General features: G+C 37.7%; 1 protein-coding gene and 1 long non-coding RNA gene across 4 annotated transcripts in view; both read left to right on the top strand.

The window, feature by feature from the left end:
• Positions 1–15,667, top strand: part of LOC123591930 (hedgehog interacting protein) — a 96,265-nt gene that overhangs the window by 42,946 nt on the left and 37,652 nt on the right. The window lies entirely within an intron of this gene.
• On the top strand, positions 7,411–11,489 carry LOC123591951. The gene is made up of 3 exons (XR_006709513.1): positions 7,411–8,879; positions 10,261–10,367; positions 11,404–11,489. It is a non-coding gene; the product is annotated as an uncharacterized LOC123591951 (long non-coding RNA).

Below are 15,667 nucleotides of genomic sequence, written 5' to 3'. Positions count from 1 at the left end.
ATAATTACAAATATACAGTAAAACAGGCAGCTTTACTGCAAATGTCACACATGAGAAAACTAAGTGCCATTATCAGTGCCCCTTTCAAGGCCCTCACCCCTAAAGTCACTCATCACACACACCATCAAATGAGGGGGAAAAAAATCAAACATTTTATCTAACTGTAGTTTTCCACGTGAAAACATGAAAATGGAGAAAATAGTTTTCCCTATCAAAAATGAGAAAATTATTAGTTCTTAGGAGGAATAATTGAATTATCCTTTCTTCTGAAGCTGACCTTATACTTTTTTGGGGGTAGTGTCTTAGCTTGGGGTTATAGCTCTGGCAGAATAATCAATGAATGAATAAATGATTATTCATCCCTGGTAATAATCTCAAACTTCCAATCCTTCCTTACATTTAAGGATAGCATTCCTGGGCCCTCTGTCATGTACGTGAACTACAAGTCCATCCCTCTGCTCTCTAGCTTGAGGAAGAAAAGAGCTGATTGGTGAGCACCTAATATGTGCCAGCTAGTAACCGAGTTAACAGTTACCGAGTGTTAGTAACTGTGAACCTTTATTTTGTATATTTTTCATTAAAAAAGCAATCTTGTAAAGTAGAAGTTATAATTCATTTGCAGTACAAAAAAACCCTGAAGCTCAAGGGTATTGTATTACTTTCCCAGAGTCAAACAGCCTGTAAGTCACAAGGCAAGGATTCAAGCCCAGCTCTCATATTGAAGAACCCACATTTGTTCCACTCCATTAACATGTGCCCTCAGATACCAAGCACTCTCACAGCCAGAGAGCAAAGATGGGAGAGAATATATATACTCTTTTTCTCTTCCCTTGCATCTCTCTTTTCCCAAAGAATCATACTCAGTAAAGCTTCTTTCTGGGAGATGGTATTTTTCTTTCCTTGGAATTTTCTTCCCTCTCAATCTCTGGCCGCCTAAAGTCCCAGCCTGAATGTACATCTTTGGAGAGGCCTTCTCTGACCCCCTGGTCTAAATTAGATTCCCTCTGATATGCTTTCCCATAATACCCTCTTCTTTTATGTTATAACCCTTTTCAAAATTTAATTATGTATTTATTTGAGGGCTCACTTGTTTCAAGTCTCTTTCCGCAACTAGAATACAATAGCCCCAGCCATCGGGTACAATAACAGTGGCTAATTTCTATTGACTGCCACTGGTGTGTTGGGATCCATCCTATACTCTCTCCTTAACTACTTCTGGACAACCTATGAGATAGGAAATGCCCCTGTTTTGAAGGTGATTAAATGGAGACACAGAGAGGCCAAGTAACTTTTCCACATCAAAAAGCTAACAAGTGAAGGAGCCAGGTTCCAAACCCAGGCAATCTAAACCCCTGAGCCCATGCTTGTAAACATAAATGCACAGGAATTTGATGCACAGTGACACGGAAGCAACTGGCTTGCCATATTTACCCCTGATGATTGAGTGGAGTGCTGGGAATCTGAGAGCAAGGGATGTGCAGTAAGCAAAGGTAAATGGTAATGACATTACAGGTGTTGCAGAGAGTGGATGCTTTATAAATACTTCATTTGATTTAGAACCAGGACGCTTTGTCTGCATGGTGAATCTGTGCATTAAAATGGGAATCATTTGTGTGCCATCAGTTTTGTTCAAATTGCTACATATGCTGAATTATAAACATTAGAAAACTCTAGTCTGTCTTTCACTCTTTGGCTCTTCCCTCAGGTTAACTAAGAACACAGTCTCATGAAATTTGAATATCAGAAGTTCCCCAAATTCTGCCTTTTGGCCCCAAATTATAGTATCCCTAGATATATAAAGTAAGTTTTCCATAATATTAAGAATTATAAGAAACAGAGCTTCCTTTGCATTGAAAACTGTCCTACTGTGACACTTCCATGGAAAAGGTGAACAGCCAGACATTGTCATCCTTATAATTAATCTTCATGTATTTGAGGCAAGTATGTGTACTCAGAGTTTTTTCTTTCTGCTTTTTTTAAGTTTATATATTTATTTTGAGAGAGTGAGCATGAGCAAGGGAGGGGCAGAGAGAGAGGGAGAGAGAGAATCCCAAGCAGGCTCTGCATCATCAGGTGCTAAGCCCAATGCGGAGCTTGATCTCATGAACCGTGAGATCATGACCTGAGTCAAAATCAAGAGTTGGATGCTTAATCATGTGAGCCACCCAGGCGCCCCTTTTTCTTTCTGAACTTAAGAAATCCAAGCCCTCGCTTTTATCTTTCTTTATAAATTCCATGGGACACCTGGGTGGCTCAGACAGTTAAGCATCCCACTTCAGCTCAGGTCATGATCTTGCAGTTTGTGAGTTCGAGCCCCAACTCTATGCTGACAGCTCAGTCTGAAGCTTACTTCGGATTCTGTGTCTCCCTCCCTCTCTGCCCCTCCCTGCTCACATTCTGTCTCTATCTCTCTCTCAAAAATAAATAATAAAACATTTTAAAAAATTTTAAAGATGCAAAGAATTTGATTTTGCTATTTTATTAATTGCAAGTTTAATTGACATACAAATCCTGTAAATACAAACCCTAATAGAAATAATTTTTAAAGTACCATAATTTTTATATGACCTTGAAGTTGCCGTAATATATTGCATAACTTTTCAAGAGAAGTCACATAGAGGAAACCTCATATTTTCTTAAATTTATTAGTGCTCCTTGGTGGTCTAAATGGTTTGGGTTTTCTTTTTTAAAGGTTTCTTTTCAAAGCAATAATCTTACTTAATTGTTTAATGTTTGTTCTCATATAAGTCAATTTGAGTTCTTAGAGTAACAATAGGAAATATATAATGGCAAAGAGCAGTGAAACATGGCTACGAAACTCAAGTATACTAGTGTTATATTTCTATATAATGATGTGAAGATAATGCTTTTAGCTGCATGACCACCATATTAGCCACACATCATAAACAACAAATTTGATAAAAGCAAGAGGTCAAATTCATTAAAAACAATTTTGTACTCTTTGCTGTAGTTAAGCATTTATTTTCAGTATTGTCATTTTCTTCATTGAAAGGACACTGAATCTCTTTTTTCTGACAGGAGAAAAAAGACTTTTCTAACCAAAAAGGTATAGATCAGATGAAACTCTCAAGGAAACATACCTTATAGTTCTAGGTTTAATGTTTAAAACAGAATGGTCAGACATTATGCCTCAAATATTTTAGTTTTAAGGATGGTAAGTGAAATCCTACTAGTCTATTTTATTTCATTAGTTTTCTAATTAAAAATTTTGTATTCCTAATAATTCCATAAAAATTTACCTTTATTCTTACAAATTTTAGAATTATTAACCTTCATAAGACCCTTATTAATAAACTATGAAAAAAATATGTTTCTTTATTATAGACAAAGTCATTCGTTTTTTTTTTTTAATTTACATCCAACGTATTTAGCATATAGTGCAACAATGATTTCAGGAGTAATCCCCTTACCCATTTAGCCCATCCCCTGTCCCACAATCCCTCCAGTAACCCTCTGTTTGTTCTCCATACTTAAGATAGACCAAGTCATTCTAAGAAAGATATTTCCAAGCTGCATGATGATAATAGAAGGACATCTTCTTTTTCCTACTCGTTTAAGTAAAATAAATTTGAGGGGTTTGTAGAAATTACTAACAAGGCTTGCCCAATATTTATCAACTTAATAATTTAAAAAAAATAATATACTTTAAGAATGATCCTGTGGGGGCACCTGGGTGGCTCAGTCAGTGAAGCATCCAACTTCAGCTGAAGTCATGATCTCATAGTTCGTGACTTCGAGCCCCGCATCGGGCTCTGTGCTGACAGCTCAGAGCCTGGAGCCTGCTTCAGATTCTGTGTCTCCCTCTCTCTCTGCCCATCCCCTGCTCACACTCTGTCTCTCTCTCTCAAAAGTAAACATTTAAAGAAATTAAAAAAGAAAAAAGAAAGAGTGATCTTATGAAGGAAATTCTTGAGAGAGTAAAAGGTGGAAAAAATGAAATTCCTCAAATATAAATATTTCCTTTATTCTGTAACATCTCCTAATTTGTGGCAGTATGTATATTTTTGAATGGATGTACATTGTCTCATACATTTTTGAATAATCTTAAATTCTTCCTTAGTTTATAATTAATATCCAAATTTGAATCTAAATTCAGTATCTTTTATTCATATAAAAGTATTATATTACTCAATATTGCTCTGAGGTCATTTTCACGGTTGTCAATATCAAGAATGCATATTTTTTTTATCATAAATCTTAGAAGGGCATTTGTAGATAGAGTTTATTTTTGGTAGAGAGGAAGGATCATTGTGATCTGTATCGGTATCCTGAGAGAACACTCAAATGTTGGGGTTGATTTGTTTACTAAAGAAATTACTTTAGGGGCACCTGGGTGGCTCAGTCAGTTGAGTGTCTGACTCTTGATTTTGACTCAGGTCGTGATCTCAGGGTCATGTGATCGAGCCCCACATTGGGCTCCTGGGCTCCAGGAGAGCCTGCTTGAGATTCTCTCTCCCTTTCCCTCTGTCCCTCCCTGACTGGCACACATGCACAGGCACGCATTCTCTCTCTCTCAAATAAAAAAAAAAGAAAAGAAAATATATTACATCACAGTTAACTTTAGAGTACCTGAACACTATATGTATTTTTTTAACTAAAATAATAATAATAATAATGTTCCTATGGTGGCCAAGTATGTATATTTCAACTCTAAGATACATTCAGATTACCTCCAGTCTTGCAAATCATTTATAAATAAGCCATTGGGAACAGATACCATCTAAATCTTCTGAAGAGATGTGGAATGATCTTTATCAAAACTATGTGGTGAGCCTGGTGCTAAATAGAAGTATAAATGTGCCTCTCCATGCCTGCAATTTTCTGAAGTCTGAAAGTTCTCTGAATGATATGGAGCAAGACAATACTTCCTGTGCATATTTTAAATGTACTCCTCACCTGGTGAAAATGTAAGACTACACATGCTATATTTCAAAATTACATTCCCTTCCAAAATCTTACTATTTTACAGGTCAGTTGAATTTGAGGATGGCTCCGACCTCTCTATTGACTGTAATTGCTATCTTATATTCAACTAGCATGTTGGAATGTACAAAGTGATTTCACATTCTTTGATTATCTGAGCAACCTTACGAGAGGGCAGAAAGATAATTTACTAAGAAGTTTTCACTTGCTCTGTTAAATAACCAAGTAACCCCCTTGAAAGGATTCTTGAGTGTTCTGCCCTGTTTCTTGGTGGTATGTTAGCTTTTGTGTATGTTTCATTTAAAAACAGGTGAGAAATACCACCTCCCTCATGTTTAAATAATGATTTATTTAGTTATTTTAACCCCCCACTTAACTTACAAAAATATTTGGGTGCTTAACATTGAGAAGGACAGGTATATTAAAATTTTTAAGCAGGAGAAAAAAGAAAGGAGCACAATAGTAATGGAGAGAAAGAATAAAAGAGGTTTGAAGGAGAATAGAAATATTCTACAATGGCAGTCATGGGCTTACAAACGCTAATTGTGTTCATCTCATCACATACCCGTCAGTGACATCAAGTTGCCAGTTTGAAATTGGCCATGGTGAGAGTACTTATACAATGGACATATACACAAATCAGGAATTTCTTTTTACAGATACTTTATCAGCCCATTGCCCTAAAACCTAAATTAATTTTTGTGTTAAAATAACTGAGATATAACCTTCGTTTTATTCCCTCACAAAACTTTGGAAATTTAAGTAGAGCTGTTTAAATAATGCCTCAAGCCATGAACAGAAAATACAATCTATCCATTGTTTGTTCATTTCTTCATTTAGGAAATAGTTCGTGGGGCAATGTAACATAATAGTTCACATTATTTGTCCTCCAATCACAGACAATCTCTGCTTTGCCACTTCTTGTTGTGCATTTTGGACAAGTTACTCAAATCCTCTATGCCTCTGTGTCCTTCTCCAGAAAATAAAGACAATGATAGAATAGTATTAAACTCTAGAGTTGTTATAAAGTTTCTTTTTTTTTTTTTTTTTAATTTTTTTTTTTCAACGTTTATTTTATTTTTGGGACAGAGAGAGACAGAGCATGAACGGGGGAGGGGCAGAGAGAGAGGGAGACACAGAATCGGAAACAGGCTTCAGGCTCCGAGCCATCAGCCCAGAGCCCGACGCGGGGCTCGAACTCATGGACCGCGAGATCGTGACCTGGCTGAAGTCGGACGCTTAACCGACTGCGCCACCCAGGCGCCCCTAGAGTTGTTATAAAGTTTCTACAAGATAATACTTGCAAATTGCTTAGCATGGTCTCAGGCACATAATAAGAATTCAATACATGTTACCTTCTATAACAAGGCTTCCATTGTAGATGAGATCCTTTGTAAGAAACCAGAAATACCAAGATGAGATCCCTGCCTTCAAGAAGCTTACAGTCTAGTGGAGAATTGTTCTGGTTCCTAATTTACATATCTGGCATTTTGCTGTGTCTAACAAGGTAGCTGCCCAATATTTTATCTGTTTACAGTTCGATCTAGAAATGTGTACATTTTCAAATCTAAGGTCTAACAAGTATTAAATCTCTAGGCTGTAATAGCAAAGCTTAGTATAGCTCCAAATTTTTTTAAATTATCATTTGTATTCATTTTAATTCCCATGAGTATTACAGTTTTTGCCAAACTCTTGTTAATTTATTTTCATGCAGCCTAAACACACAGCATAAGAGCTGTGCTTTCTCTAAATGTTTACAACATCTCTATAAATTTCCCTTTTTCTAAAAAGCATTTAGGGCTAGGATTTTGTTTTTGAGAAGAATTTATACTTTTTGTAGTTTTATTATTTTTCTATTATTTCAAATAGATGCTTCACACAATTTAATTTTATTGAAGTACTTCTTTTTCTTTTAGAGAAGTTGTTTTGGAAAACTGAACTTTGGAATACCACAGATACTATTATCCTTTGACACATATTAAGACAAATGGTCCCTAGTGTTCAAGCCATTGCCTGGCATCATGTTGGATTTCTTGAGCAGCATATATTACCAGTTCTACAGCAGTTCACGACTGCCAGGACAAAATAAAAGGTCCAAGTCCATCCACTATCTAATATGCCATACTGTATCAAATATCATGGTTAAAATAGGTAAAAAGCTTAGGGAAAAATAGAAATATGAAACATCATTCCATCTGACAGATGTAAAGTTTATATAAAATCATGTACATCCATAATAAAATATTATGACCATAATAGTTTTTAAGTATATAATTGAGCATTTTTATACGTTTTTCCCTGTAGGTGTGAGACAGCAAAAGAATATTAGTATTTGGACTAAGAAGCAACTGGGAAGCTGGATTTCTAGAAAAGAACCATTTCTAGTATCTTTCCTCTGTGTAGGTCATAACTTGAACCCAGCACGACTGATTTATTTTGTTTATGTTTAAAAAGAGTGGGGAAGAGAATTGTTTAGGAAAGTTAGTGGTCTAGTGGTTTCCATCCAGAATAGCTCCCATTTGTACTTTTTTAGTCTGTTTTTGCATTCGCTTCAGAAGACAAAATGTACCATCCTAAGCATAGATGCAACATGGACCAATTGCTACATAACAGAAATCATACACCTCACAAAACACTTCCTAAAAACTCTGAATTGCTGGGTAACCTCCAGCAGCTCTCCAACTTTATTTGAAACAGGACAGACTGTTTTCTTTGTCAAGGGAGTGTGGCGGAGATGCGCTTGGGTTCTGCAAGCATTTGAGAATTGTATATAATTTCTTGGAGAACTAGAACAGTGAGTAAATACGATTAAGCAGAAATGAGGCTTCAAAGAGACAAGACAGTGCCTCAAAGAGCATACAGTTATCATGAAACCAAGAGAGTAATTGGAATGAGTTAAGGACACACCTAAAAGAAAAGCCAAATCTGGGGAAAAAATAGAGGAAATTTTAAAGAAAAGGAGCAAACTAGTACCATAAGTGATAGTTCCTCAGCATGTTCTGGCTAGTTTCATCCCCAGAGAACAATGAAAGTGAGGAAAGCCAAAAGAGTGAATAATAAAATGACACAAGATATTTTATAAAAATGTGAATTTCCAAGTAAGATTTGCATGACTGGAAGACTACCAAATTTTTCCTGACTACTCTCTAACTTCAGATTTTCAATAGAGTTGATCATGATCTCCTTCTCCCCAGCAAGGAGGATGGGCTAAAGAACCTCCCAGATTTTTTCTGGAGTGTTTTCTGACACCAAATGAGAAAGTTTTTTCCTCATACTAACCAATCATCCCAACACCAACTGGGTGTCCGACGATTCACTTCAATTGTGATGCTAGCTATCTGGAATTAGCCCAGACAGTACTGATTAGGGGCTTTGTCCCACAAGACTTCCTCCACTTCAGGTACCAGTTGCAAATAGGGTGCCTAGGCTGCCCACATTTCTGCCCAGCTGACTATAAATTCAGAGGTTCCCATTAGCCTCCCCTCAGGCTTAATAACTTACAGAACTAAAAAAATTGCTTTACTTACTATTGCTGGTTTATTATAAAGTGTACAACTCAGGAGAAGCCAGACGGGAGAGATTCATATGGCAACGTATGGGGGAGGGAGATGTGGAGCTTCCTGCCACCCTCCCAGCACCTCAATATGTTGACCGCTATCTAAACCCTGTTGTTTAAGGTTTTTATGGAGAATTTATTATAGATGACTGATCAAATCATTAGGTGTGATGATTAGATCCTGTGTGGTGGTGTTTGAACTCAATTTCATCTCTCTCCCTTCCCTGGAGGTTGGAGGTTGGGGTGGGGGCTGGGGGTTGGTACGGTTGGGCTGAGGGTTCCAATCTGCTAATCATGTTTTTGGTTCCTCTGGCTACCAGTCCTCATCCTGAAGCTATCTAAGAGCCTGCCAAGAATCCCTTCATTAGCATAGACTCAGGTAAGGTTGGCAGGGTTTATTGTGAATAACAAAAGACACCCCTGCCTACCCTTCCCATAAGCTAACTCAGGGTCCTCAGGGAATTGATTCCTCTTATAAGACCAAGTTAGACTTTTGAAACTACTGAAAAGCAATGCTTCTCATCTTTTCCAGGAGTTGTGAAGAAATTAACACTTTACAGTATGTTTCAAAACTTATGAACAAAACAAAATAATAGTTTTAGTGAGCTTAAAATCCTCTAGTTAGTAGAAATGGTTTGTCTACATTTTATTTTTACCTTCTTTGCATCCTGTGATTAATACAGCAGTTTTGCTCTTGACTGAGTTCATATATGCCCACATGTTACCAGGTGGTCTTCCCCTTCTCTTCCTCCTCCTCAACTGTGAAAGGTGTTCTCACTTCATTTTGAAGGGTGTTGGTTGTTCTTTCATTATTAACAGCTAAGAGAGAGTGCTTGCTGTGATAAACCTTTCCTTAAGTGTCTCTGTGAACTTGTACATGAACTTCATTTGTCTTCTCATTCAGGATGCTCCCAGTAGGGCACGGCCAAGATGAGTCAGGTCATAAGTACTTTCGATCCTTTTTTAAAAACTGATTAAAATATCCATGTAGTAGGCAGAATAATGGCCCTCCCCAAAAGGTGTCCTTGTCCTAATCCCTAGAATATGTTACTTTACACACAAAAGGGAATTAAGGTTGCAACAGAATTGAATTGCTAAATGGCACATAGGGAGATTATCCCGGATTACCTGGGTGGGCTCAGTGTCATCACAAATTCTTAAAAGTGTAAGAGGGAGTAGAGGATGTATGCATGGTGCCATAGGAGAAAGATACATCCCTTTAACTGGTTTTTGAAGATGGAGAAAGGAGGAGACAAACGAAGGAACGCCAGATGACTTCTAGAAGCTGGAAAGGAAAAGGAAATGGAGTATCCCCTAGAGGTTCCAGAAGGAAGCACAGCCCTACGGACACATTTATTTTAGCCCAGTGAGACCCATGTTGGATTCTAACTTACAGATTTTAAGATCATAGATTTGTGTTGTTTCAAGCCACTAAGTTAGTGGTAATTTTTTTACAGCAGCAATGAAAAGTGAATACTTCTGGCATTGTGTTTGAATGGACAATTCTCAAACTAACCTATTTCTCATTCCTGAGCTGCAAAAGGTTCTAGTCTAAAAGAAGCAAAGGAGGGGCCCATGTTGGTTTCCAAGTCCTCTTGTTCCTTTCCTGGTGTGCACCAACAAAATGTAGACATGTGAATAACAAGTAAAAAGGGAGCTGGGATGATCAGCCTTGTAATAAAAGTATATATTTTATAGGGAATTAAAAATAGCATCAGTCTATCCCTATGTTAATTCTCAGAAACTTCTTCATTATTAAGAGAACATGAATTCTACCAGAGGTCCTCATTCATACCTGTGTCATGGGCGTAAAATAAATTGGAAGATGGTCTTACTATTTGCAGAAACTCTACCTAATATTCTTCAGGTAATTTAGGTATCATAAAACCAAGCTTTTTTCTTTTCCTTTCCAAGTTTTAGAGTGGAGAAACCTGAGATGCTAATATACTAATTAGCCTGTGTGTCCAAAGTTACCCAGAATATGTATTTATTCCCTTTAATGCTCGTTTTTTTGGGCCATGCACATTTATAATAGTGTAGCAGTGTTTAACTGTCTCCTTTGCACCCCAAAATCAGCATCACAAAGAAGTATGGTGGGAGTGAAACAGCTAAAAACTTACCTTGTTATCTGACTTTGTTATCTGCTTTCATGTATACTGTAAGCTTCCAAAGGGCAGAGATTGGTTCTTATTGGTCGTCTAGTCTTGTCCCTAGTGCCAAGTACAATGCCTAACACATAGTAGGTATTCAATGAATATTTGTTGAATGAATGTTAAATACAGACTTTTTTTTACAAAGATTATACATAACAAGGCATATCTTGAACTTAGCACTGCATTATTTAGTTTAATTTACATTTCATTGTTTTCTCAATACCATAAGGCCATTCTGTAGGCTACCAAGCTTGAAGTTAGTCACTTGCCAAAGAGTCACTAAGAAAAACTGTGCAGAAGTGAGAAATGGTGCTTCTAGTTCAGTGTTACCCAGTCTTGTTTCCTAAAATATACAACCCTGAGAAAGGTTAAGGCAAATTTTAAAGATAGAAATCAGAAAAAATTAACTTTAACCACATTGAAAGTATGAAGGGACTGTTTTTCTTAAAAATCAATGAGAGACCATGCCCACCATTTCTCTTAAAAAAGAAAAAAAGGGGTGCCTGGGTGGCTCAGTCAGTTAAGCATCTGACTTTGGCTCAGGTAATGATCTCGTGGTTTGTGAGTTTGAGCCCCACATTGGGCTCCACACTGACAGTGCTTGGGATTCTGTGTCCCTCTCTCCCTCTCTGCCCCTTCCCCACTTGCGTGCATACACATTTTCTCTCTCAAAATAAACTTTTTCTAAAAAAAAGAAAAGAAAAAATACTTTCTATTATAATCATTTTATCATTACCTTTCTTTTTCCAGTAGATACTTCCCTTTTCTTCAAAGAAGAGGAATATTAGTCAACTGGTTAGAACTTTGATGTGTTCATCAGGGAAGAGTGTCCCAAAACTATAGGACTAGATCTGATCTTGTATTTACATTAAAGTCGTCAATACTCTCTGTTTGGAGTTTTTGTCTCTTTTCTGTTGACCCTGTGAAATTGCTCTGAAAGCTGAACGATACCTAGAATGGCAGTTAACTACTCATTTAAAGTCTCTAGGAGAATTTTATTATTTACTCTGAAACATGGGTCAATCTCAAGGTTTTCAAGTATACAGGGACGTTATTTTCAAATCATTCACCTACCTGTGCTTGGCGAGGGGCTGTCCCAAAGTCGGTGCAGTTTGAGAAGGCTGAACAAAGGGGAAGGAAGTTCCCAATGGTAGCCTAGGATGCTTGGATGAAAAGTTTCAGGCAGTTAACTTTAACAAAACAAAAAAGGGCATTACACAAACAGAGGGAACACTGAAGTGTTCTTTATAAATTACTCGGAGCCCATTTCTAGCATTCTAGCAGTGGTGTATGTTCCTGGAAGTGCGCACATAGTGAAATGCGCACATAAAGCATTCGGTATTAATAATGAAGTACAAAGTATAATGTGAACGTTTTGATAAATCACTGCTTTTCACATGAGTCAGGATAAGCATTTTGGACCTTGGCTAATGTTTTCAAAAGTATAAGGTTAGAAGTCAATGTGTTTTTGAAAGGAATGGCTCCCTAGACCACGACTCTTCCATTTGCCATTCTATTAATTGTTTTTCTCCCTTTTTAGCCAGCTTGGCTGAACTAATCACTAGAGGTTCATTCTCCCCAGATGCTCACTAGAAACAACTTGATAATTTGACATTTCTGGAAGGAGTGCATGATTTTTAATTCCATAAAGCGACACATAATTGAGAGGAGAAGATGGGGAGTAGTAAGAAGAGAGTCAGTAACATGCACACAAGGGCTTCCCCCTGAGCCTGGACAACTGGTCTGCGGGTCTGCCCTGCCTCCAGGCTCCAGCGCTCAGGATTTCAGGCTGGGCAGTTTCCTGGTGAAGACTGTCATTGAAGCCTCCCATGTCCGGTGGTGTTTCTGGCCTTTTGGCCTCTAATAGACCCTGCCTCAAAATTAAACCTTTCATGCCCAATCAACATATTTCTCCATATAGATCTTGAAAAATCACCCAGACCTCAAAGATAGGTTTGCATTTGTGAGGAAAATCATGATGTGTCGGTAACATACTTTAAACAGATGATCTAATTCTAAAGGCCAATTCAAGGTAAATGTTGGCCTATCGATACTTTAATCTCCTGACTGGGGTGGTATACACCCCCTCTTCCCAATCTCTGAACATTTAGGAGCCATGTTATGCTACATAGTTTACAAAGCTAATTTTGAGATACACTAGCATATTTATATCATACATTAAATTTTTTTATCAGTATCGTTAAGAGAGTGAGTATTTCTCTGAAATAAGAGTAATTAGTCATGTGTCTAAGAGCCAACCAGATCACTACCTGGAAGCTGACTTTAAAATACGAAATCATAGGGGCACCTGGGTGGCTCGGTCGGTTGGGCTTCCGACTTCAGCTCAGGTCATGATCTTACAGTCCGTGAGTTCGAGCCCCGCGTCAGGCTCTGCTGACAGCTCGGAGCCTGGAGCCTGTTTCAGATTCTGTGTCTCCCTGTCTCTCTGCCCCTCCCCTGCTCATGCTCTGTCTCTCTCTGTCTCAAAAATAAATAAAAACATTTAAAAAAATAAATAAATAAAAAATAAAAAATAAATAAAATACGAAATCATATGTAATATAATAATTAAACAAATGTAAATCCTACATCCTAAAAATTTAAGAATTACTGACTTTTAAAAAAATTGTTTTCATTTACTTTCTTGTAATTCAAATGTCTCATTACGTTCCTATATTTGGCACCTTAACAAATGCCAGTGATGCCCCCACATTCATTTATGTGACAGGTGAATCTCTAAACTGAACAACTACCTTCTGTCACTTGTGGATTTGTTTAAATCTCTTTCCCTATCCTGCTATAGTGCATGAATTCTACTTTCCTAATTCCTGAAAAGCAGTGAGTACAGTTCTAAGCCATGTTGCTATCCAACTCAAATTGTATCTCAGATGATTTGATCAAAAACTATAAAAGAACTGCTTTCAGCAAAAGCTCCTTATAGTGGAACGCAAATATTTGTGAAGTGGGTAGAAAGTACTTACCCTGCACTTCAGCTTTAAAGTGAAATACATTCAGAAGAGGAATTAATCACAAACTAAATCCCACCCCTCAGCTTTCTTATACATCCATCAAAGAGATTTAAATGTGCTTTTCTACAATCAATTCTTAGTCATGCATCCCAGCTTTCAACATCTCATAAGAAGAGATATTTGCTTAATGAAGTTATTTAAAAAAGCAACATCAAATCAATACTAAAATCACTCTAAGAAAAAAAATCACTCTAAGATCATCTGAAAAATAGAGGCTCATTTTCATTCATCACAGTCATTAGACCCATCCCCTTCAATGACATTGTTTTGATTAAAATTAATATTAAGCATATTGTAGCTTACAAATGAAGAGGTTGGCTTTTTTGACATTTCAATTATGCTTTGGTAGTTCTGGAATATTTGCATCCACTTTCTTATTTATACACTCTTAAAAGTGTTTCCACTTTGGATGGCATCTCTCTGAAAGCAGTTTTTCTCTAATCCAAGAGATAAATCAAACAATGGTTATTAAAAGTGAGCTTTTATACCTACAACTTAAAAAAAATTTAATGTTTATTTATTTTTGAGAGACAGAGAGAGAGAGAGAGACAGAGCATGAGTGGAGGAGGGGCAGAGAGAGAGGGAAGGACAGAACCCAAGGCAGGCTCCAGTCCCTGAACTGTCAGTGCAGAGCTGGACGCGGGGCTCGAACCCACAAACCACTAGATCGTGACCTGAGCTGAGGTCCACACTCAGCCCGCTGAGCCATCCACTACCCCCCGCCCCATGCCCACAACTTTAAATTCTTCAGTCCATGTAGAATCCCACCACACACAGCTCTGTGCTTTGGTAGTAACACATGGTCTTCTGGGGGAGAAGAGCAAAAGAGTGCTTCCATTACCAAGCATAAACTTGTGAAGAAGTCGTAGTGTTCGAGACTTATTTCCCTCCTGTAAGATTTCCAAGGGGTAACTTCTAGCTGTTTGCCTCAGGAGACGAGACGGGTAATGAAGTAGCAGGGGTAAGGTGATGTCCTAGCAGTTGCTTCATTTCAGTTTCTGTGTCGTATTCTTCACCAGTTTGGATAATGCCTCAGACTACAGAGAAAGCCCTCACTGGCTTACTAGAATTTGAACTTTTAAGTCTCTGATCTAGATAATTTCAGATACTATAATTTCATTATAGAAATTCCGGGACTACTTGTGGGATAAAGCAAATGCTAAGACCATATTGAGTTTCATCAAGCTGAATTAGCAGGAAAATAAAGATAAAATGCCTTTCTATTTAAGAACATAATGATGTTTTAATTGTTACAGCATTTGGCATGCCTACTGTATACAATCCTTGACATTCATGTAATAACAAAGAAAGTTGTTTGGGATCTTTTTTTTTTTTTTATTTCCTAGTGTCCCCTTTCCTCTCTAGCATTTCTCCCACCCCCGTCCCAGCCCTGGTGTTTAGCTCCCCTCCCGTTTCTCCATCCTTCTGTAAAGAAAAGCTCGATGCTGTGAAAGGGTACGTGTAAAAATACCTCCTTCCTCTGTAGATAGGCCAAGGCTGCTTATTACCTAGTTATGATGAACAGACCACCATCGTTGTGACAAGTGATGTAGATGCCTCCAGGGTAAAACAAAGGTTTACATATTACACAAGCAATTTAACTGTTTTCTAAACATATTGCCAAGACAGTGGGAGTTGGCAGCCCACACTGTGTTTTAGGTTTGGGAGACTTGGATTAGAAGTGACTACTGATTATGAACCTTTTTATTTGTCTTCTATGAGCTACAAGCAACCTAGTAACCCAGCAAAGAATCACAACAGTTAAACTTTTCCTCCTAGCTTCCCAAGATTGCATACACAAATCACTGGACAAAAGTGGTGTAAGGGTCTTGTGCATAGAGAGCCACACAAGACAACTGTCTTGTTCTAACCCTTAAAGAGTTCCGCAGAGTGAAATGTTTCATGATCTTTTTTCGTGCAGTGGGCAAGGAAGAAAAGAGTTTGGGCAAAGATTATCCAGAAGAAAAGAAAGAGACTCTTTTGGG

Source organism: Leopardus geoffroyi, chromosome B1 (genome assembly GCF_018350155.1).
Source record: "Leopardus geoffroyi isolate Oge1 chromosome B1, O.geoffroyi_Oge1_pat1.0, whole genome shotgun sequence".
Taxonomy (NCBI): Eukaryota; Metazoa; Chordata; class Mammalia; order Carnivora; family Felidae; genus Leopardus; species Leopardus geoffroyi.
The sequence above is the reverse complement of the archived record's forward strand: the minus strand, read 5'-3'. Positions and strand labels throughout refer to the sequence as shown.